The sequence below is a fragment of the Macaca nemestrina genome, chromosome 4 (assembly GCF_043159975.1).
Source record: "Macaca nemestrina isolate mMacNem1 chromosome 4, mMacNem.hap1, whole genome shotgun sequence".
NCBI classification, from domain to species: domain Eukaryota; kingdom Metazoa; phylum Chordata; class Mammalia; order Primates; family Cercopithecidae; genus Macaca; species Macaca nemestrina.
The window spans coordinates 74662161-74686246 of NC_092128.1; the positions used below are offsets into that span (position 1 = coordinate 74662161).

General features: G+C 37.4%; 1 protein-coding gene and 1 non-coding gene across 20 annotated transcripts in view; both read left to right on the top strand.

The window, feature by feature from the left end:
* LOC105475534 (protein phosphatase 1 regulatory subunit 9A) overlaps nucleotides 1–24086 on the top strand; it is a 391847-nt gene that overhangs the window by 182050 nt on the left and 185711 nt on the right. The window lies entirely within an intron of this gene.
* On the top strand, nucleotides 12484–12624 carry LOC112425546 (U4 spliceosomal RNA). Its single transcript, XR_003016668.2, has one exon. It is a non-coding gene; the product is annotated as a U4 spliceosomal RNA (small nuclear RNA).

Genomic DNA, 24086 nt, shown 5'->3' on the forward strand with positions numbered 1-24086 from the left:
CCAATTTTTTCCAAAATAATATTAAAATTTAAAATAGTTCTAAATTTGTAGGAATCCTGCAAAGGTAGTACAGAGAATTCCTATATACTCCACACCCAGTTTCCTCAATTGTTAACATCTTATGTTAGCATAGTTTTAGAATAGATGGTAGTACATATTGCTCTGCACATTGTAGAAGTGGTTTTTATTTTTACAACAAAACTTTAGGGAATTTTAGCTTAGGATTTTTATCTCTTAACACATATTTTATAGGTAGTTTAAATCAAAACAGGGTGATTATGTCATAAATTTTGATGCAAATATAAATAAGTGTTTTACCTAAAAAAGATTTGGGGTGACTGTGTCATAAATTTTGACACAAATATAAATAAGTGTTTTACCTGAAAAAGATTTGGGAAGAATCTTAACTTGGCAAAGGATGTTTTAGTCTGTTGCCTTTTTATTGCCAAAATATCTTGAATTTCTTTGCAACATTTACAACTATAGAGTTTGTTGATTACTAACTAAGGGGCCTTTGTAGTTAGTTCTAAATTCTAGAATGGGGAAACAGGGAATAAAGATTTTTCTTTTTTTTTTTTTTTTTTTTTTTTTTTTTGAGACGGAGTCTCGCTCTGCCGCCCAGGCTGGAGTGCAGTGGCCAGATCTCAGCTCACTGCAGGCTCCGCCTCCCGGGTTCACGCAATTCTCCTGCCTCAGCCTCCCCAGTAGCTGGGACTACAGGCGCCCGCCACCTCGCCCGGCTAGTTTTTTGTATTTTTTAGTAGAGACGGGGTTTCACCGTGTTCGCCAGGATGGTCTCGATCTCCTGACCTCGTGATCCGCCCGTCTCGGCCTCCCAAAGTGCTGGGATTACAGGCTTGAGCCACCGCGCCTGGCCTAAGATTTTTCTTAAAACCTACTAGTTTTGCTGCACTAGGCCAAGCATTTTTTTGTTTACTTTTATTCTTTTCTACTGCATGTCACTAATAAAATATATACACTAAAATTTGGGGACTCAAAAGGGGGCATGTAATACTCATATATGAAATTTAGCCCAAGATCAGTGAAAATCACATCAAGGCAGATAGTGAACATAACTTATAAAGTGGTTGCTAGTTTAGATGAGAAGTCAGGGAAATTCATGAAAATGCTATTTTGGTTCAGAAAAGAGAGTTTAGGTCGGGAGCAAGTGGCTCACACCTGTAATCCTAGCACTTTGGGAGGCTGTGGAGGGAGGATCTCTTGAGCCCTGGAGTTTGAGACCAGCTTGAGCAACATAGTGAGACACTGTCTCAAAAAATAAGACAAATAAATAAAAAGTGGATTTTCTTATTAAAAAAAAAAAAAAGAGAGAAAGCCAAAAGCATAAGGCCGACCCATTATACTAAGAGTTCAAGTTATGGTAATTTCATTCTGAGAAACCACCTAACACAGTTATTGTAGTTGTGCTACGATTGTGAATCTACCTTCTGTAATAGTTGCTCACTCTTTAAGACACAGAAATAAACATAATTTAGATGTGGCTCTATAGCACTCAGATGTTTACTTTTATCCCATGAGAATTGCTAACCCGTTTTAGATTTCCCCTTCTCTAATCAAATAGTCTCAATGTTTTATATAAAGATAAATACTTCAGTTTTAAGAATTGTAGCTCATTAGAAATATTAGTCTCTGTAATTTCAAACTACAAATGAAGTAAATTTTCTTCATTCATAGTACTATGGAATCTCTAATATGGGTCAGTGTTTTTGCTGGGTCATGGGCCTAATACTTGAAGAACTCACTCTGATGGGGAAAAAGTGAAACATGATGAAATATTGATAGTAAAAGGATAGATGTCTACATTTAACCTTGAAGGATAAGTAGTTTTTTGGATGGATGAGAAGACTCACTGGCCGGGCGTGCTGGCTTACGCATGTAATCCTAGCACTTTGGGAGGTTGAGGCCAGTAGATCACGAGGTCAAGAGTTCAAGACCAGCCTAGCCAAGATGGTGAAACCTTGTCTCTACTAAAACTACAAAAATTAGCTGGGTGCAGTGGCAGGCTTCTATAATCCCAGCTACTCAGGAGGCAGAGGCAGGAAAATCTCTTGAACCTGGGCGGCAGAGGTTGCAGTGAGCCCGAGATCGTGCCACTGCACTCCAGCCTAAGTGACAGAGTAAGACTCCATCTCAAAAAAAAAAAAAAAAAAACAAGAATCATGAAAGGGAATTCTGTTCATTTTAAGTAGTTTGAGATCTTGAGCTTTCTGGAGATACCAATAAGAGTGTGTCAGAGAGAAGATGGGAAATAAGAATTTAAAAAAATAAAATCTTGCAAGATACACTATATTGTTTGAGCTTTATTCTGTGCCTTACAAGAAAAAGAAATGTGGGCTCTTTAATCAGAGTAGAATCCTAATAAACAATTTGGTATGATTAGAGTGGTACCTGAATAGTAGCTGAGAATTGGGATGTAATAGTCAATATCATTTCTCAGTGAGAAGAGCATTCATCATGTTGGAGAAGAGGAAAGAAACTCAAGCTTTTAAAGAAGGTGGAATATATTGGACCTCAACCTCTGATTTAAAATATATGGTGGTATATATTTTTTAAGGACCATGGTGTTCTGTGTTATGTGCTTTCTAACTTTGAATTTGGAAAGTTTCACTGAAGTTTTTGGCACTGGTAAAACCACCATGCAATCAGGGCAGCTTAGAGATAGTAGAGGAAAAATCACAGCCATGATTGCAAATGCTTGTGTTAACTGAGTATTGTTTTGGAAGTTGGAAGTTTGAGAAGCCTATCGAACAATATTTCTTTTCTCTGACTAATTCTGAACTACTTGAGAGGTAAGACAAAAGTTAGAGTTGTAGAGATCAAAGTATCCAGTTAAATACTAGGTAGGAGGTTGTTACACAGGCCCAGTTTGTTATAACTAAGGGACCAGCCAGACAAGTAAATCACTTTTGCCTGGGGTGATGTGAGTAAGTGGGAGGACCTGGAGGCATGCACTAATGGATGTCTCTTCCCTTGAAAAATAAAGCCGGGAAAAGGTGATTCCTTGTCTTTTAGTCAGTAGTTACTGCTGAGACTGGAAAACATTAATGCAGTGATAATTTGCTACTCTCAAATAGCAGATTTATTATAGGTACAGTTTTGGAATTTCAAAGCTGAATGTGATCTTAGAGGTCATTTACTTAACTCCCCTCATTTTTACAGATGAGGAAGATGTGGGCCTAAAAAGGTCAACTTACTTAAGATAACACAAGCGGAAGAGCAGATCTTCTGAGTCACCATGCCAACGTCTATTTATAAGTAGGAATGCTAATACGTTGCTTTTTCAATAGAAAATTAAGTGAAATTTCTCATTTCTATTTTCTCATATAGAACACCAAAATACGAGAATCTTAAAGACAATAAAGCAAATTAGTACTCCAGCTACTTTACAATGACTGCTACCACTTTTACACATTTCTTTTCAAATGCTTTTTAATGCATACAATTTATATGTGAAGTATAACTGCAGTATCCAAATTGGAATACAAGAGGGCTCCATCTCTTTCATGTGAAAGGACTCATTTTGCTGCTTGTCTTTTTTATAGAGAACCATTCTGAAAGAATACAAGGTAAATATATCAAGAATACTCTGTATCTGGAATTTTTTTCTAACATGAGCTTTGAATAACTGTGTGAATGTGTACTTCTTTCCTTAAATCTAAAATAAGATTAGATCAGATACGGCAAATATGTTTCTTTTGTCCTTCCCTTAAATTGATCACATAGTTAACTGCTTTGGAGATTCTGGGAAGATGGCCGCACTTGCCTCACATTCTTCACCTGGATAATCCAACACAGGAAGAGGGCTTGCCATGTCTCGTGGTTCTTTCCATCCCTACTTAGGTAATTGCTCAGATCCTCTTGGGTTATAACATTCTGCAATTGTATATTTTAGAAGCTATTTTTTTTTTTTTCTGAATTAAACTAACTTATAATATTACTGAGTTTTACATAAACTTTTATTCTTTAGACTAATCAATATGCTAGAACCATCTGTAGATGTAACTCAGGGAACTAGTTCTTCTGTTGTCATATGATGACAGATTATTCCACACAAACACACATACTAAAAATGTCATTGTGAACTAAGCTCAGAAAACTTCAACTGAAGCACGGTATTATTATTATTATTATTATTATTATTATTATTTTTCTCAGCATGAGCAGTAATTTTCCAGACCCTCAGCCAAATGTCTGAAAGAAGATAAAGTACAGTGGACTTTCCTGTAACACAGTCTGAAAATTAAAATCAAAGTGTCCTAGAAACTAAGCTGTCTTAAATGGGAAGTGAGATCTTAGAGTCCCTTTGTTATTAAGGGTTAAGTTTTTGGTGGTTTTTAGTATTTAAGGTCAACACGCACTAATCCTTTTTTTGAGGGGTCAATGACAGCTTAACTGCAGAGCATAGTTTCAGTTTACTGCCTGGCAAATACAAGCTTATTACATTAAAAAAAAAACTGAACCTGATTTTATTTTGCATTTGAAATTTATAGAATACAAGATATTTTTGTATCATAGGCCCATCATTGTAAACATAAGTTATCACTATGTAAATGAACATTGGAAGTGCTATAAAAATATATTTTAAGTTGATATATAGACAAATTTGCTTTTATAGTGTATGGAAAACTTATGCCCATTGATCATTCATGGTTTTGTAATGAATATTTTTAAGATAACATTTACCAAAGCTCTGTATTTTAATAATCCAGAAAACTATAAAGAAAATAAAAAATCATCTAGGCGCAATGACTCAGGCCTGTAATCTCAGCACTTTGGGAGGCCAAGGTAGGCGGATCACCTGAGGTCAGGAGTTTGTGACCAGCCTGGTCAACATAGTGAAACATCATCTCTACTAAAAATACACAAATTAGCCAGGTGTGGTGGTGCACACCTATAATCTCAGCTACTTGGGAGGCTGAGGCAGGAGACTCGCTTGAACCCAGGAACCAGAGGTTACAGTAAGCCGAGATCACCCCACTGCACTCTAGCCTGGGCAATAGAGTGAGACTCCATCTCAAAAAAAGAAAAGGAAAAACATCATTCATAATCTTAGCATTCAGAAATTATGATGTCTATATGTATTTACATAATTGGGATCATGTGTGTACATAGTGATATAGTTTTATAATCTTTTCACATACCAAATATTTGAATATATTTGAATATTTTCTGTGTCACTGAATAATCTTATAGAGCATGATTTTTAGGATACATCTGTAAGAATCAGTATATCCCATTGTATCAATGTACCATTTTTTTTTAACCCTTCCTTTTTGACATTTAGATTGCTTCCAAGTTTTTGCTCTTTTAAATTTTTATTTTCTTCTTTAAGTTCTGTTGGACTTGATTTTTTTTCCCCTTTTTAAAGTAATGTTGTGATTAATGTCAGTGTGCAGAAATATTTCTGTATATCTGTGATTTCATTAAACTGTTAGAATCTATTAGGTCAGCTGATACTAAAGTTTTCAATATTTTTATCCCCCAGAAAGTTATGCCTGTTTAAATTTTATTCACAGTGTATTAGAGTGAGTTTATCTGTCTCTTTGCCTTGTTTTATGTCTTTTTTTTTTTTTTTTGATACCGAGTCTTGCTCTGTCACGCAGGCTGGAGTGCAGTGGCACACTCTCACCTCATTGCAACCTCTACCTACTGAATTCAAGTGATTCCTCTGCCTCAGTCTCTCGAGTAGCTGGGATTACAAGCACATGACACCACGCCCAGCTAATTTTTGTATTTTTAGTAGAGATGGGGTTTTGCTATGTTGGCTAGGCTGGTCTTGAACTCCTGACCTCAAGTTATCTGCCCGTCTTGGCCTTCCAGAGTGCTGTGATTACAGGTGTTAGCCACCATGACCAGCCTTAAATCTTTGCAGATGAAAAATTACTTATGTAATTTAATTTGCATTTCTTTAGTTACTGGTAAGTTTGAATCTCCACCCCCTTCAATTTATGGCCCTTTACAGTTGTGGGGTTGAGGGGCATGTGTTGTTTATTCTATGTAGGGGTGCTTATTTTAGTTTTGGCATTTGGTGCTTTTAATAATGCTTTCCCCCCCCCCCCCCAAAGCTGTGTGGCATGGAGAGAAAAGCATGGATTTTTAATTCATGGACTTGTATTTTGTTGTCACTTATGTATTTTCTGTGTGTCTTTGGGCCAACTGTCTGTCATCTGTGAGCCTGAAGTTGACTGGTCTGCCAAAAAAGATGATTATGAGATTTAAATGAGATACCTATCCCAGAAGAAGCACTCAATGGTAGCTGCACTTCTCCTTTTCCTCACCTCCTCATTATCACCTACCTGTCATTTCGCTCTTTAGGCATTTTTGAACAGAATTGAAGGAAAATGCCATTCAAGTCTGCTATTTGCCTGTAAACAGAGTGGGTACAATCTCACTGACCACCCGGTAGTCACTGTTGAAATCTTTTCAATTCTTATGATGACAGCTGATGGATATACTTTTACATTATATATAGTGAGAAAGGAGTGGAAAGAGAGCCAGCATTGGAACAGGCCCAGCCATCAGAGGAGCAGCTTTTTCTTCTCTGTATCTTATACTACATACTCTTTTTTTTTTTTTTTTTTTTTTTTTTTTTTTTTTGGTTGAGGACTAGTTCTCTGTGTTGCATTTTTATGCCAACTGTAGCTGCTGCCAGAATCTTGGATGCCCTAAATACCAGTGCTTACAGTGGAAGCCAGCAGGGTGGACCAGACAGTGAAAAAGATTCCTTTGCTCATGTTGCCAGCTTATCTGAAATCTTGAACAGCTGTTTGAATGAATGAAGTACATATTCAAGGGAGTTACAGAACTTCCAGAAAAACTGCTTTTATCAGGCAGTCTCCCTGCAAGCATCTATTGAATAGATCCTCTGTCAGGCACAATGCCAGATTTTGGAGATACAATGGGAGTAAGACACTAGTCCTGTGCTGAAGATGGCAGATTTAAACAGTAAAATAGCATTAACAGATGAAAGGCAGGATGTAAGTACTAAAGGACTACAGGTGTTACAGACAAGAGGGTAGTCACCTAATGTTGGAGGATATTGTCATAGGGAAGTTCCAAGATATTCAAGAAATTGAAACCTATAATTTGGAAGTGGTTTTGGTTTCTTCCAAAGTGAGAGAGTGAGGCTTAATTCTCTTCTGTATTAAACTGTGTTTCTATAATTGCTTTGTCTATGTCAGGGTGACTTGTAAGAAGCAAATGGACATTTGAGTACAACTACACTTTTGTTTAAGACATATGGCATATGTATTTACCTTCCCGATATCAGTACGGCAGATGGAGATGACATGCCATGACCACAAGTTTTGGGAGACTTGAGTTCTTATACATGGGATGATTTTTTGTTTTGTTTTGTTTTCTTTCTTTCTTTCTTTCTTTTTTTTTTTTTGGCTTGAGAGAGGACAGGCAATAACAGATGGAGTTTCTCAGGTTAGACCACCATGACTAGAATGCAAAACTGTAAAAGTGACTGCTGTATTTCAATCAGCAAATCTGCCACAGTTGTGGGACATTAAAGCCTTAACTGACCTTACATCACCTAAAGATAGATGTTGCACTCAAGGCTGCAAAGGGAGCCAACCACTTTTATATATTTACATATTTAAATCCATTCTCCAGCAACAATTGAAATACTTGTAAGCATTTTAATTCTTCCTGCCAGCTCTATATTTCAACCTGAGAACCCGAATAATACACTTTCATCCACATCAGTAAAGCTAATTACCCTTGACTGTACCATTTCTAATACAGTTTTATTTTAGCATTTCAAAATACATTTAAAAAGTAAATTATGAGTTCTTCCAAACTAGATTCTCTATTCAGTCACATTAAAATGATCAAAAACCGGAAACATAAAATTTTTTGCCGGGAACAACCTAAGCCATCAAAAGGAGAGTAAAAATCTTTTTTTATGTTGTCTACCATATGATACAAAAATTAATTTTGGTACTATTAATAAATCTTCCTTTTTTGGTAATACTTGATTCCTGACATAAATAATCATTAAGTCTATGTTATTAGGTCATGTCTTCTAGAATACAGCCTCAACTGTGCATAAGACTTCTTTGTTTTGAAGTTATAAATTTTATTATTATCCTTTTGTGAGGTTTTGCCTCTCACAGGTCACTTTTCTTTTGTTCAGAAGTGGTTCTGATTTAAGGTACCAACTTTATATGTTTCACTGACAATTATTAAAGGCCCATTGCTTCTAAAACATTGTACTGTGAACATTAAGTGATAGAAAGATAAGACTCCAAAGCAGCTGACTTTATTTGAATAAAAATTGTGGTCACAGATAAATACAATGTATAGCATAATGTAATAAATCTTAGGAGAGACCGAAGAATATTAAAGAAAGCTTAGCAAACATATAACAAAATAGTAACAATTTTTGGATGATAGGGTGAGTGAAAGGAAGAGTAGTGCTAGGTAAAGGCTGGCCATGTGTGCTGGAGCCAGATCTTAGAGGACTTTGGATGTCTTTCTGCATGTTTGAACTATATTCTCTAGGTAATATGGAGAAACTTAGGAGGCTTTTTTGTGCCCTTCTTCATCTCCATTAGAAAGTAATACTTGCTCATTATATAGAATTTGGAAAGTACAAAAAAGTATATAAAAGAAATATAAAATCATTCATAAATTCATTCTCTCTCTTCTGGCACCCTACTCCATCCCATCTTCCAGTGTTGTTTCCTGACCCACAGTGATGTGATTAGAGCCATGCTTTAGGAATGGCACCTAGATGTGGTGTATCATAAGTTGCAGGATAACTTATTAGGAATCTTAGTATGCAGAGGGAATAGGAACGAGTGAGTAGAACAAGAATCCTTTTAAAGATAGAAACAGGCTGAGTGTGGTGGCTCACGCCTGTAATCCCAACACTTTGGGAGGTCAAGGCAGGTGGATCATTTGAGGTCAGGAGTTTGAGACCAGCCTGGCCAACGTGGTGAAATTCTGTCTCTACTAAAAATACAAAAATTAGCCAGGCATGGTGGCACATGCCTGTAATCCCAGCTACCTGGGAAGCTGAGGCAGGAGAATCGCTTGAACCTGGGAGGCGGAGGTTGCAGTGAGCCGAGATCATGTTACTGCACTCCAGCCTGGGCGACAGAGGGAGACTCCGACCGCCCCCCCCCAAAAAAAAAAAGAGATAGGAACAAAAGGTGATTTTTACTGATTTCATGTGGGTGTATAGGAGGAAAAGAGGAAGTTTTGTTGTGTGATTGACTGCCCTTTCAAGCCTATGTGGCCGAAAGGATCCTGTTGTCCTCAAACATGAGAAACACTGAAGACAAGATGAGAGACACTATAATTTTGTTTTGGGATACTTTAAATTTGAGGTGCTATCAAGGCATCTAACTGGTCCAGAAGTATGAACCGTCTATACAGAATCAGGAACCCAGGTAGGAGGTGCAGATGATTGCTGCATTTTCTTTTTTGCTTACAGAGCATTCACCTATTTATTTTAATAAAGAAATTACCAGTTTTTCTAGTGTGTTCTTTCATGTGGACAGTTTCTGAGGCTGTGGTGACAACTGATTTAAGAAGCATATTTACAAAACCATCAGTTCTATTAAAAGATATATGAGGTCAAAGTTAGTATGATTCAAGGTCAGTGATTCCCAGATTTGACTATTAATCCTATACTAACGGAAGTGGTGGCAGCATTTACTTCAAAAACACTAAGAATAATGAGATAACACTGTCCTCGACATATTTTAACAAAGATAGTCGATTATCTTGTTTCCTGTAAAGGATTTCCACCCTTTCAGTTTTTCCAATAAGTAAGGGAACATGAGACAGATACCATTTGTAGATTTAGCTGTATATTGACATTTTCAGTCATGATCCAGAATTGGTCAATTACAGTTGACTGTAGTTCTTGGAGAAGTCTAAAGGGAAGGGACAATCTGTTTATAAGGAAACAGAGTCTTTCCTGCTTTTTAAGGGTAACATGATTATTTTTTAACATGGATCACAGCTGCCCCGAATGCAGTAAAGATTTTTTGTGAGTCTAGTCTTAGGTTTACAAGCTCAGCCTTGTACCACAGCATCAGTGTCCTCATGTATATATGCATTCCCTAACAATTAGTTGTTTGTGCTTCAGTCTTGTTTTGAAGATTCTTTTTTTTTTTTTTTTCAACCATGTGATGTCTGGCCTCAGCTTGAAGAATTTAAAAATTAAGCATATTTTATTCTTGACCTTTACAGAAATTAAAATTTTTCGTTGTACTGTGTAGGTCTAGATATCCTTGCTAAAACAGTTTTTTTAAACCTCTGTCAGCATTTGAAACTGTTTGAGATTGTAGAAAATTGTGCAACCTTTGTTTTATTCTTTGACTCTTAATAGATAATGCTAAGCCTCAAGTATGAATTCTCTTTATATGAGACCAGCACATTGTGGAAATAGAGGATTTTAGATAGGCCTTTACAATGCATGTATTTTACATAATTTCACCCTAAAAATGTAACATGTGTTTGGCAAAGGAAGGGCTTTTGTTGCTGTCATTCTCCCTCATGTTCCTCTTTTGCCTGACTGACTGCAGGAGAAACTTTACTTCTTAGGACCTTGGTTTGCTCATGGCCTTCTGAGATTGATGCTGCCTTTCTTCTTTTTGCTTTCGTTGCAAGGACAGTGCAATCATATTCTTGCCTTCCTTCTGCTGTGACACAAATGATGGCCCCCTCACCAGGATCACTTTGAGAAAAATCTCTTAGTATTCTGAGAGGGCCTAGACTCCCATTAAGTCTTCCAAAAGGACTGAAGATAGAGGTTTCCTAGAGCTCCTGGCTCCTCTCTTTCTTTTTAGTTCTGGTTCTCTCTAATCTTCTTCGTAAACTCCCATTCTCTGAAAGACAAATGCTTTTAGGGACTCTGCATGGCATGTGGATTTTACTCACAAAAACTGTGTCCCAGAGCTCCTCTACCTATTTTTGTACCATCTCTTCCCATTCATTCACTGCTGTATGTAGCCTTGGCCATGTTGGCTTACTTCCTGTCCTGTTACTGTGTTCTTCTGTCTTATTCCTACCTTGCACATGCTACTGTTCCTCTCAGAATGCCTTCCACACCTACCACCCCCACCCCGCCTTATTATTTGCTCACTCTAACCATTGCTGGCTGAACTCTTTGCTTTCGGGGTCACTTGGGAAATCCTTTCTTGCTCACCTCTCCTCCCAGGTAGGCTTAGATGTCTCTACTGTGTGCTCCCGTAGTATGGCCCACATCCCTTTATTACAGCCCTTATGTTGGTTACAATGATAGGTCTGAGATTAGTAAAGTTTTTTTTTTTTTCTTTTTTTTTTTTCTGTCACCCAGTCTGGAGTGCAGTGGTGCGGTCTTCTCACTGCAACTGCCTCCCAGATTCAAGCGATTCTCCTGCCTCAGCCTCCTGAGTAGCTGGGATTATAGGCATCTGCCACCATGCCCAGCTAATTTTTTTGTGTTTTTGGTAGAGAAGGGGTGTCACCATGTTGGCCAGGCTGGTCCTGAACTCCTGATCTCAGGTGATCCACCCACCTCAGCCTCCCAAAGTGCTGGGATTACAGGTGTGAGCCACCATGCCTGGCCTAATAAGATATTTTCAATACTGAGCATAGTACCAGCCAGTGAACTGGTGCTTAATAAGGATTTGAAGTAAAAATCAGTGGCTCAAAAGGAGACAAAGTGTGAAGGGTAATTTCTGTATCTGTGGTCAGCATTCACAGGCTCAGTAGTTGGAGAAAACTATATTCCCTGCTTTGACTTTTTCACTATTTCTTAAGTGCTACTGTTCTTTTAGTCTCTAAATCAAAACCATTTCATATTGACATATGATCCATACATATGTGTATATGTATGTGTATATTTGAAACCAAAAGTTTTGAAATACAACATGTCCTTTTACTACTTATAATGAATGCTGACGTTTTTCTATTCTATCCTTTTTACTTTCCTTTCTCAATGTTCTTCATGACCTATTAGATTGATTTACAACCTCTTTAGGTCACAGTCAGCACTTTGCAAACTATTGCTGTAAATTACTCTACCTTTTCTGTGAGGAAGAGTTGAACTGTTGATGTATCAGTCAAGGTCAACCAAAGAAGCACCGCCAGTAGAAGATACATTTTAAGAGATTTACCACAAGGAATTGGTTTATGCACATGTGGAGGCTGGGTATGAAATCTATAGGGCAGGCAAATGAAGATGGGAGGCTGGAAGTCTCAAGCACAAGTTGAAGCTGCTGTCACAGGCAGAATTTCTTTTATCTTCAGGAAACTTCAGCTCTGCTCTGCAGGCCTTTCAACTGATTCAATCAGGCCCACCCAGATTATTTAGGATAATTCCCCTTGCTTAAAGTCAACTGATTTTGAACTTTAATCACATCTACAGAATACCTTCAAAGTGACACTTGGATTAATGTTTGATTAAATAACTGGAAACTATAGCCTAGTCGTGTTGACATATGGAAAGATCATCATAGCTTTGTGCAGTGGCAGTATCACAGCAACTGAGGTTTATCCTAGGCGTGATTATAGCTAATTGAAAACCTTTCCCAATACCCGGCCATGATGACTTACAATATAGTTAGCATTGGCATTTTTTGGCAGTCTCTATGGAGACTGAATAAAAATAAATGTAAAAAAAAAAAGAAAAAAGAGACTATTATAGTACTGTGAAGAGCCTGATCATCAACCTTTTTTATGTAAGGAATAGGAATCCATTTTAGTTTGCCAATCACTTTATATAACATTCCTTTTTTCCTCTGCACTAATGTTAACCTTCTTGAGATCCTCACCCACTTGTTTGGCCTCATCCATGTTTTGGCATTCTCTTCCACTACCCTGGGTAAATGTATGTACGGTTCCTGGGAGTTTTACAGAGGTCCTTGTGTTGAGAGCCCCTTTGACTTTAGCCCACAGTTGTTTCTGATGACCTCCTTGAACGAACAGTTAAGTTCCTTTCAAGGCTGTTTCATTCTGTTTCCAGGTAAAATTTGGAGCTTGAGGTACTCTTCCCAAGGTACCCAAGACCTCAGAGTTTAGTGTTTGCTTCTCATGATACTCTTTACCCCACCCTCCCTTCCATTCAGAGGTCTAGTCACCCCGGGGGATTTTCATGGGAGAGTGTAAACTTCTGTACTGGAGAAGCTTAAAATCTTTCTTTCCATTTTTATGCTCCAGAGAAGCTCTCAGACCCTCTTTCGTGTGCCCGGCATCCCCTCATCCCCATTTCCCCTCTGTAATCTCACTGCGTGTGCACACACAAGCACCTCGTATTGGTCCTCTCCATCTGTTTTCTTATTTAGACAATTTAGACTAATTTTCCTCTATGGGCTTTTAGAAGCACGGTGCTGGCAGTTGTAGTAAAAGAAGCAGGAAGGACTAACTGCTGAGACACATGCGAGAACAAAAATTGATTTACTAACTTAACTTGCTGCATCTGTACAAGAGTATTTACTTCTTGGAATGAGAAATCAGTTATTTCACCTAGGAGATTGTCCACTGCCCCCACATAGGTGCCAATTGGGTTAATTAGTTAAATGTTTCTGTGATGAGGACACCTGTCCAGTGGAAACTGGACCAAGGCCACCAATTTATTTCATGCTGGCCACCAGTTGTCAGTTAGCAAAATATGTCTCCAGTTTAAAACTCTGGCTGAACTGAAAGAAGACATTGCTAATTTCTCATGGATATGTTTAATTGTTTACAATAAATTGAAAAATACTGAGGAAAACATGAACATCAGTGGAATTTCCCAGTTCTCTGTTAAAAAACTCGCTAATTTAGGTTTAATTGTCTTAGAATTTGTCCATATTCAGGATAAGTTAAGTTTACATTTATGAAGGATTTTTTTTCCCTGATTACTTTAATGGCATAAACTATTTTTACAGGGAGAACTTATTTTTAAGGCTTCTCTAGGCAATACTATACATTGAAATTTATTAAAAGTCAATGAAAAACAATGTATAGTAACCAGTAAGTCACAAATTGAAGATGGGAAAAAGACCATTGTTTGAAAATGTTCAGTCTCACTAGAATAAAAATGAAAATTAAAATAAAAAAATACTTTTCAAGTATTTTAACAACACATATTTGCCGATAAATGGTACCAATAATGATTGAATTCTGTGTTGTCAAAAGCAAGAGATTTAACTTATTTCATTAATATTTCTATATATGTGACCTTAGTAAAACTCTACTTATCTTGAAATATTCTTTCACTAAAAATCTTCATATATATGAAAATTTAACTTTTCATATATATGAACTACTATATATATTTTACTTATATGTGTGTGTGTGTGCGCGTGTGTGTGTGTGTATGCATGTATGTATATATAAAACTTTCCACAAAGTCAACTGTAGCTATTTTAAATTTGAGGAGTTTTGTGGCTGGGCATGGTGGCTCATGCCTGTAATCCCAGAACTTTGGGAGGCCAAGATGGGAGCATTGTTTGAGCCTGGGAGTTTGAGAGTAGCCTGGGCAACATAGCAAGACCCTGTCTCTATTAAAAATAAATAAATAGTTTAAAAATTTAAACAGTTTGCATCCTCTATATTTGAGGTGGTTGGTGCTATTGATAATACAAAAATGCATACTTGATTTTATCATGGACTTTTGTATATGCTTGAATATGAATATGTTGGGGATACAACAATTTGCTCCAAATAATGTAAGAAGAATACTATGGAGATATGAATTGAGAGTACTTAGTAAGCAGCGTAAGTTGTGTTTTCCAGTATCTTCACCTTCTGAAGACTATTTTGCTCACTACTTCTTTTGTCCTTAGATAAGAACTGGTTCTGAAAACTATCTCTCTTTGTATTGCATAAGGGAAGAAATACATGAGAGGTAGGTAATATGGAAGATGTGATTGATGCCACTATAAGCAGCCATGCCTGGGTTCCCACAGCCCTGTGTGAGGAAAAGCTGGGAAGAAGATCTAGAACCACCTAGGATGGAAGGTGGTATTCAGTCCCCTCCCTGAGGCCCGTAGGCTTTTGGAACTGAGCTTACAGCAGAAGAACAGACAATAGGGCCTTGACTTGAGATTAGTGCTTTTGACATGGCCTGGGGTTCTTTGTGTGATTTATTGTCACTAATGTTTTCACTTAAAATGAGGTGAAAGGTTCTTAGTTATATTCATCTCTTGGCCCCAAAATCTTGTGTTTTTAAAGCAAGATAGGATCTTTGCAATCCATAGTAATAGTGAGCAAGTGATTCTTTTAGATGGTAGCCTGGTTAACATAGGCTAGTTTATATTGCACTACTAAATGATCCCATTATCTTCTAACAGATGTTTATTTCTCACTGATGTTACATGTCCATGTTAGGTCAAAGGGAAGCTCCTTGTATTCAGTATAGTCACTAAGGTACTTAAACTTGTAGAGGATCCATTTCCATCATATATGCTTTCCAGATTCCAGAAATACAAGGAGAAAAAAAAACACTGCAAGGTCTTGCCTCCGCAGTAAAATGGCTCAGTGACACACACCACTTCTGCCCAGAACCCATTGTTGAGAATTATTTACATAGCCCCACCCCAAGGCAAGAAAGGGTAAAGAAAGAAAATACCCTTCGCACCCACAAGAAGAACTGGAAATACTGCTTAGCAGCACTAACATCTTCATAGATAGACTAGTTTACCTTTCTTTGGGCTAGCTCACATGGATTACAGAAGTGAGCTTACTGTTTATATGAACAAATATAAATTGATCTTTACTTTCTCTTTTTTCCTGTATTTTTGCAAGAAAAAACTTACTTTTATGATTTTTACATGTATTAATCTTTACATTTCCTTTTCTTTTTGTACATTACTGCTGAATTCAGAGTTTGAGTCATTATGTGGATTTGTGGTTGTGAAGGAGAGCATCTGGCCTATTAATGCCCTCAAATGGGATATCCCTCAGAAACCTTTCCTTGCAAAAGTAGCTTATGGATATTATCTTTTACCTGGGTAGAGGGGTCTCAGCTGCCTTGCTGACCCATATTTAGCAGAGGGCAGTAAACTAAGTGTTTTGGTTTGGCATTTATAATGCCTATTAGATGATTTAGATGTGAGAATGGAACTAGCAGAGTGGTAAAATTAACTAAAAGCTTAACTATCTAAAAAACATAATAATATCATCTAGGTAGAAATATGGGTCCCAGATGATCCATCCCTCAAATGCTCAATAGGATTGTGTATTTATGTGGCAGTATTAAAAAATGTGGAACAGATAACTTGCTATAAATAAGCTACAACTTAGAATTCATGCTTTTAGTTAACTTACCATCAAATGTAGGTATGAATAGTTGAAGACTTGTCATCAGAGAGACACATAGTGATAAGAATTTTGATTAGGTTTCAGCGTCGAGATTGACCCTAGAATCCAGCAGCCTGGGTATCAGAATTGGTCCTGCATTCTTGCACATAAAAGCCTGATCTCAGAAAGACCCAGTGAGTTGGCCAAGCCCACAGAGTACGGCAGCACAAGTTCTCATTGACCACTGCCTTACATGTGGGCCCCATGCAGTTGCCCCTCAGTATTCTTTCCTACTGCAGTGCTAGCTAGGTTGGCTTTTTCTTTTCTAAGCTAGGAGTTTAAGTATGGAAGTAATGATATTATACTTATGAAATGCTTTAACTTGTCAGAAATGTCTCTGTAGCTTGTAGGTGTTGTAAATCTGTAGTCTTATTTCTACTTACTTGTAAGGAAGTCATATTCCAGACTATCCTTGTCAAATACTAAAAAGTTCAGTTTTGCAGCCAGAGAATATCCTGTTTGAAGGACTTTGTGATGCCTCATTTTATGAGTCAACATTGGTAGGCCACAGTACCCAGATATGTGGGTAAACATTATTCTGGAGTCTATGAAGTATCTTTTAGATGAGATGAACATTTAAAGCAGTGGGCTAAAGTGGATGCCTTCCTTCATGTGGATTGGCCTCATCAAATTCATTGAAGACCTTCATAGAAGAAAGACTGACTTCTATCAAAGAAGAGGGGATTCTGCCAGCAGACTGCCTTTGAACTTGAACTGCAACATTAGTTCTTCCCTGGGTCTCCGGCCTGCAGGCCTACCCTGCACATTTTGGATTTGCTAGTCCCTACCGTCATATGAGACAATTCCTTAAAATAAATCAATTTTAATATAAATATATATAGTATATATAAAAAAACACATACACATATCTTATTAATTCTGTTTTTCTAGAAAACCTTGACAAAGGTGGACTTCCTTGTGTTGCCATTTGAACTAGCATGCTCTCTGCCTCCCAGTATGTAGGGTATGTTGTGTTTTTTTTTTTTTTTTAACTTCTTTTTTTTGGGGGACAGAATCTGGCTCTGTCGCCCAGGCTGGAGTCTGAAGTGCAGTGGCGTGATCTCGGCTCACTGCAAGCTCCGCCTCCCGGGTTCACGCCATTCTTCCGCCTTGGCCTCCAGAGTAGCTGGGACTACAGGCACCCGCCACCACACCCGGCTAATTTTTTTGTATTTTTAGTAGAGACGGGGTTTCACCGTGTTAGCCAGGATGGTCTCAATCTCCTGACCTTGTGATCCGCCCGCCTCGGCCTCCCAAAGTGCAAGGATTACAGGCATGAGCCACCGCGCCCAGCCCAACTTCTTGTTCTTTAGTAATCCATTGAAACACTAAAATATGAAAAACCGTGGGAACTCTCTTTATGCTTTTCTGCCTTACTCCCTAGATTGGTTGGTAAAGAGAGCTAATTTGTGTCTAGTGTCATATTGTCTATAATTTAAAGTACTTTAGCATATATAACATACTATTTATGGGAGTGACTTTGTTTTAGGACCCTTTAGCTTTCTAGGTATTTCATTCATGAATCCACACACTAGGATTAGTAAGTTATTATTTGAAAGATGCTGATTAGAAGCCTGCACCCAGATATTGATACTTTAAATCTACACAAGACAGGGTATTAATGTTAAGTATGTTACAAATAATTGGTGAAATCAATGATGTTGAAGGTACATGGTAATATTTTGTGTAACTAGACTTTGGGTCAGGCGAGGGTAGCAAATTAACAACTTTTGGAGTAATACCTAACTAGTACTCCATTTGATCCTGTTTTGTGGTATGTAAGATTCTGGTGAGTGATCCACTTAGAATGTTAAATGCATCCTACTACAGAATGTAGTTGCAACTACTTTAAGTAAACCTTTCACACAGGCTACTTTTCAAAATGACTTTAAGGACAGAAATCTGGGATTTTACAGAGTTTTATGAGATAGCCCTATGAGTCTGTTTTTTGCACCTTCCAGTTAAGCAATGATTTTACATGCAGCAGAATTTAGTTTGAAATTTCTTTTCATTGTAACATACTCCTTACGTTATAAGATTGTAGAGGAATAGACTATAAAGCCCTCAGCTGTTTAGATCTTTGGAGACTACCAGTGTTTACCCTAAATTGTCTGATGATTATAAACTCCAGTTTGGCTTACTCTTAACATACTCCCGGGCACACACTGGGCAATCAATACACTAGATAATTCTTCCTATTGTCAATCAGTGAACTAGCCTTAATTTGGGGGAAGAAAAGGAAAGTTGAGATTATACATTGCTCTAAAGCCATTAGAATTCTCCTTTGTGAGGATTGCCAAAGTGGTTTTTGGAATGTTAATATGTGGCTATCTTCTCCATGCTTATTGTTAGTTTCAATTTAGAGCTTATTTTGCAGAGCCACTGAAATCATGTGAAGGTGAGTCAGGGTTCTGCCAAGGAAGCTTGTGATGAGTGTAGCCTGTTTGTGGAAGCATGTGAATGTTTGGCTTATCTCCAGGAGTACGTACACTTTGCCAAGCCATCATCTGAAACTCAGCGTGCTAGGACCTGGAACATTTTTCATCTTTGATGTGTCCGGAAGATTTTACAGAACCTGGGCCATAGCCTGAACTGAGACCTTGTGGAAGCATTGTGGGAGATTCCTTCCAGTCAGTATTTCAAGAAAATGCTGAATTTATTTAGACCTGCATTGATTAAAGAAAATGTGTCATAAAGAAGTGAAGGAAATAAGTCTTTTTCTTATTGTTGAAAATGTATTGCCGCCGTTTTGAAAAAGTGTTGCAGTTTAAACTACTGAAAATATATATAAGATAATGATTCTAGTTGAAATCTTATAATAAGCTAATTTTTACTTTATTTGCTTTTCATAGCCTTGGGTTGTTCATTCAGAAATGTCCTTGCTAACTGTGTTTGTAAACTCATTACCCCTGAAAGCCTGTCGCTGCTGTGAAGCAGTGGATGAGGTCTTGTTTTGTTTCCTTTGATCCGGGAACCAGAATATCGTTTGTTGGCTCTGAAACAAGAAGTCTTAAATTTAAACATCCTTTGTTTACTTTTCTCAGTGAAATAAAACAGGAACAATGTGAAGGTGCTTGAACTGCAAAAATACATGTATCTTGATGGTGTTGAACATTAGGGCCCAGAATACTGTTGGCCTTTAGAGTTTTTTGTGTTGCTGGAATACCAGAAGGAATCATGCTCTGATGATTATTTGATTAATTATCCATATTTTTGTAGAGCAATTAAGGTTAACATAAATAAAAATAATAGAACTATTGTAAGAAAATGGAAAGAATCAAGATCATGTAGATGAAAGGGCTTCCTGGTCAGGAAAAAAACAGAAAGCCTGGCAGGCCGTGAGCCATTGTGTAATGACAGTGCATTGCTCTGGACATGGCGATTTTGGCAGCCTAATCTATGTTCTAATACTAAGTCAGTTACGCAGATTTTTGCTTAAAGGACATTAAACATCCCAGTGGATGATATATTCAAAACATGTTTATGAAAGAGAATATGAGGCTGGGCTCATGCCTATAATCCCAATACTTTGGGAGACCAAGGTGGGAGGATCATTTGAGGCCAAGAGATCAAGACTAGCCTGCGCAATATGGTGAGACCCTATCTCTATTAAAAATGTTTTCAAATTTAATTTTTAAAAAGTATGATATGAATAGTAGGTATCAGGATAAATATTATCCCTCGTATTACTCTGGGAAAGCTTTTCCTCTCCCCTCATTGAACCAAGCATAATTACAAGGACTATTTCATTTTATTTTCATAATACTCTTATGGGGATAGGCATTATTATTATAATAACTATTTTGTAAATAAGGAGACTGAGGCTTAGCATGGTTTTACAAGTTGGCAAGTGCTACATAACTAGGTTATTTAGGGGGCTTTAAATTAGGTTAAAATTGGGACCATACCAATTGGAGATCATATGAATTGGGAATATCTTTTTCTATATCTGCATCATGCTCTTTGGCTTAATGATATATGTATCTTGGGATCTTCCATGTCAGTAGAGAGATATACATCTCTTCAGTCACTGCATTGAATTACATATTTGTATATATCATAATTTAGCAAGCCATTTTCTCTACTGGTGGACAATCAGGCAATTTCCTGCTTTGGGCTATTACAGATAATGCTGTAATGAACTTCTTTGCAAATACATCTTTGTACACATTTGCAAGTATTTCTGTAAACACAGATGTGACATTATTATGTCAAAGACATTTACATTTAAAATACTGATAACTACTTTCTAACTATGCTTTCCTCTTCAAGAGTATCCTTTTTTCTATATGCTCACAAACACTGGATGTTGTAGTCTTTTTTTTTTTTTTTTCAGTCTCATTATGTCACCCAGGCTTGAGTGCAATGGCATGATTTTGGCTCACTGCAACCTCTGCCTCCCAGGTTCAAGCAGTTCTGCCACAGCCTCCCGAGGTGCATGCCACTATGCCTGGTTAATTGTTGTATTTTTAGTAGAGATGGGGTTTCGCCATGTTGGCCAGACTGGTTTCTAGCCCCTGACCTCAAGTGACCGCCCTCCTAGATCTCCCAAAGTGCTGGAACTACAGGCGTGAGCCACTGCACCCTGCCTGGATGTGGTAGTCTTTTAAAACAATCTATTCTTCCCTTCCCGAGTCCAAATGATCTCATTGTTCAGTTTCCACCTATGAGTGAGAACAAGCGGTGTTTGGTTTTCTGTTCTTGTGATAGTTTGCTAAGAATGATGGTTTCCAGCTGCATCCATGTCCCTACAAAGGACACAAACTCATCCTGTTTTATGGCTGCATAGTATTCCATGGTGTATATGTGCCACATTCTCTTAATCCAGTCTGTCACTAATGGACATTTGGGTTGTTTCCAAGTCTTTGCTATTGTGAATAGTGCCGCAATAAACATACGTGTGCATGTGTCTTTATAGCAGCATGATTTATAATCCTTTGGGTATATACCCAGTAATGGGATGGCTGGGTCATATGGTACATCTAGTTCTAGATCTTTGAGGAATCGCCATACTGTTTTCCATAATGGTTGAACTAGTTTACAATCCCACCAACAGTGTAAAAGTGTTCATATTTCTCCACATCCTCTCCAGCACCTGTTGTTTCCTGACTTTTTAATGATCGCCATTCTAACTGGTGTGAGATGGTATCTCATTGTGGTTTTGATTTGCATTTCTCTAATGGCCAGTGATGATGAGCATTTTTTCATGTGTCTGTTGGCTGTATGAATGTCTTCTTTTGAGAAATGTCTGTTCATATCCTTTGCCCACTTTTTGATGGGGTTGTTTGGTTTTTTCTTGTAAATTTGAGTTCTTTGCCCTTTGTCAGATGAGTAGATTGCAAAAATTTTCTCCCATTCTGTAGGTTGCCTGTTCACTCTGATGGTAGTTTCTTTTGCTTTGCAGAAGCTCTTTAGTTTGATTAGATCCCATTTGTCAATTTTGGCTTTTGCTGCCGTTGCTTTTGGTGTTTTAGACATGAAGTCTTTGCCCATGCCTATGTCCTGAATGGTACTACCTAGGTTTTCTTCTAGGATTTTTATGGTATTAGGTCTAACATTTAAGTCTCTAATCCATCTTGAATTAATTTTCGTATAAGGAGTAAGGAAAGGATCCAGTTTCAGCTTTCTACTTATGGCTAGCCAATTTTCCCAGCACCATTTATTAAATAGGGAATCCTTTCCCCATTTCTTGTTTCTCTCAGGTTTGTCAAAGATCAGATGGCTGTAGATGTGTGGTATTATTTCTGAGGACTGTGTTCTGTTCCATTGGTCTATATCTCTGTTTTGGTACCAGTACCATGCTGTTTTGGTTACTGTAGCCTTGTAGTATAGTTTGAAGTCAGGTAGCGTGATGCCTCCAGCTTTGTTCTTTTGACTTAGGATAGTCTTGGAGATGCGGGCTCTTTTTTGGTTCCATATGAACTTTAAAGTAGTTTTTTCCAATTCTGTGAAGAAACTCATTGGTAGCTTGATGGGGATGGCATTGAATCTATAAGTAACCTTGGGCAGTATGGCCATTTTCACGATATTGATTCTTCCTATCCATGAGCATGGTATGTTCTTCCATTTGTTTGTGTCCTCTTTTATTTCACTGAGCAGTGGTTTGTAGTTCTCCTTGAAGAGGTCCTTTACATCCCTTGTAAGTTGGATTCCTAGATATTTTATTCTCTTTGAAGCAATTGTGAATGGAAGTTCATTCATGATTTGGCTCTCTGTTTGTCTGTTACTGGTGTATAAGAATGCTTGTGATTTTTGCACATTAATTTTGTATCCTGAGACTTTGCTGAAGTTGCTTATCAGCTTAAGGAGATTTTGGGCTGAGACAGTGGGGTTTTCTAAATATACAGTCATGTCATCTGCAAACAGGGACAATTTGACTTCTTCTTTTCCTAACTGAATACCCTTGATTTCTTTCTCTTGCCTGATTGCCCTAGCCAGAACTTCCAACACTATGTTGAATAGGAGTGGTGAGAGAGGGCATCCCTGTCTTGTGCCAGTTTTCAAAGGGAATTTTTCCAGTTTTTGCCCATTCAGTATGATATTGGCTGTGGGTTTGTCATAAATAGCTCTTATTATTTTGAGGTACGTTCCATCAATACCGAATTTATTGAGCGTTTTTAGCATGAAGGGCTGTTGAATTTTGTCAAAAGCCTTTTCTGCATCTATTGAGATAATCATGTGGTTCTTGTCTTTGGTTCTGTTTATATGCTGGATTATGTTTATTGATTTGCGAATGTTGAACCAGCCTTGCATCCCAGGGATGAAGCCCACTTGATCATGGTGGATAAGCTTTTTGATGTGCTGCTGAATCCAGTTTGCCAGTATTTTATTGAGGTTTTTTGCATCGATGTTCAAGGGGGGAGGGGGGAAGAATTGCATTGGGAGTTATACCTGAAGTAAATGACGAGTTGATGGGTGCTGACGAGTTGATGGGTGCAGCACACCAACATGGCACAAGTATACATATGTAACAAACCTGCACGTTATGCACATGTACCCTAGAACTTTAAGTATTATAATAATAATAATAATAATAAATAAATAAATAAATTCGTAGAGACACATGAACCACAGGGATCTCAATAAAAATTACTGAAGTTGAAAAAAAAAACAACAATCTATTCTTATGGATGAATGCATAATATATCCTTGTTTTAATTTGCATTTGCTTAATTTTTAATAAAGCTGAGCATCTTTACATCATTTACTGGACATTAGTATTTCTTCTTTGTTCAATTCTCAATTTCCTTTACCTACTTATACACGCAATTGTTTGAGTTGATAAAGCTCTTTATAAATTAGGAATATTCATGTTTCATCTAAATATTTGGTCATATTTTCTCCTAATCTGTGACTTATAACTTCATTATGGTATATTTTAGTGCTTAGAAATTTTTAGCCTTCGTTTTTAATCAAATTATTTATTTCCTTTAGAACTTCTAGTATCTGTGAATTTCTTTCTAACCTGTTAGCTAAACATTGTCCCAAATTTTCTTTTGGCATTCTTTATATATATATATTTATTTTTGTTCTGAATTGTATTTTTCTTCGTGATATAAGTAGGAATATCTTTTTCCGGTAGATACCTAATTCTTTTCATAATTTATTCATAGACCACTCTAACTAATTTGAATAGAAAAGAAGAGGAGTGGAACAGAATAGAATATAAAAATGAATGTATCCCAGAGCTCAAACTACATTGCCTTAATAAGTGAAGTTTTATTATGTGTTTTGATATCCACTAGGGCCTGATTCTACCCTTATTCTTTTTCAAA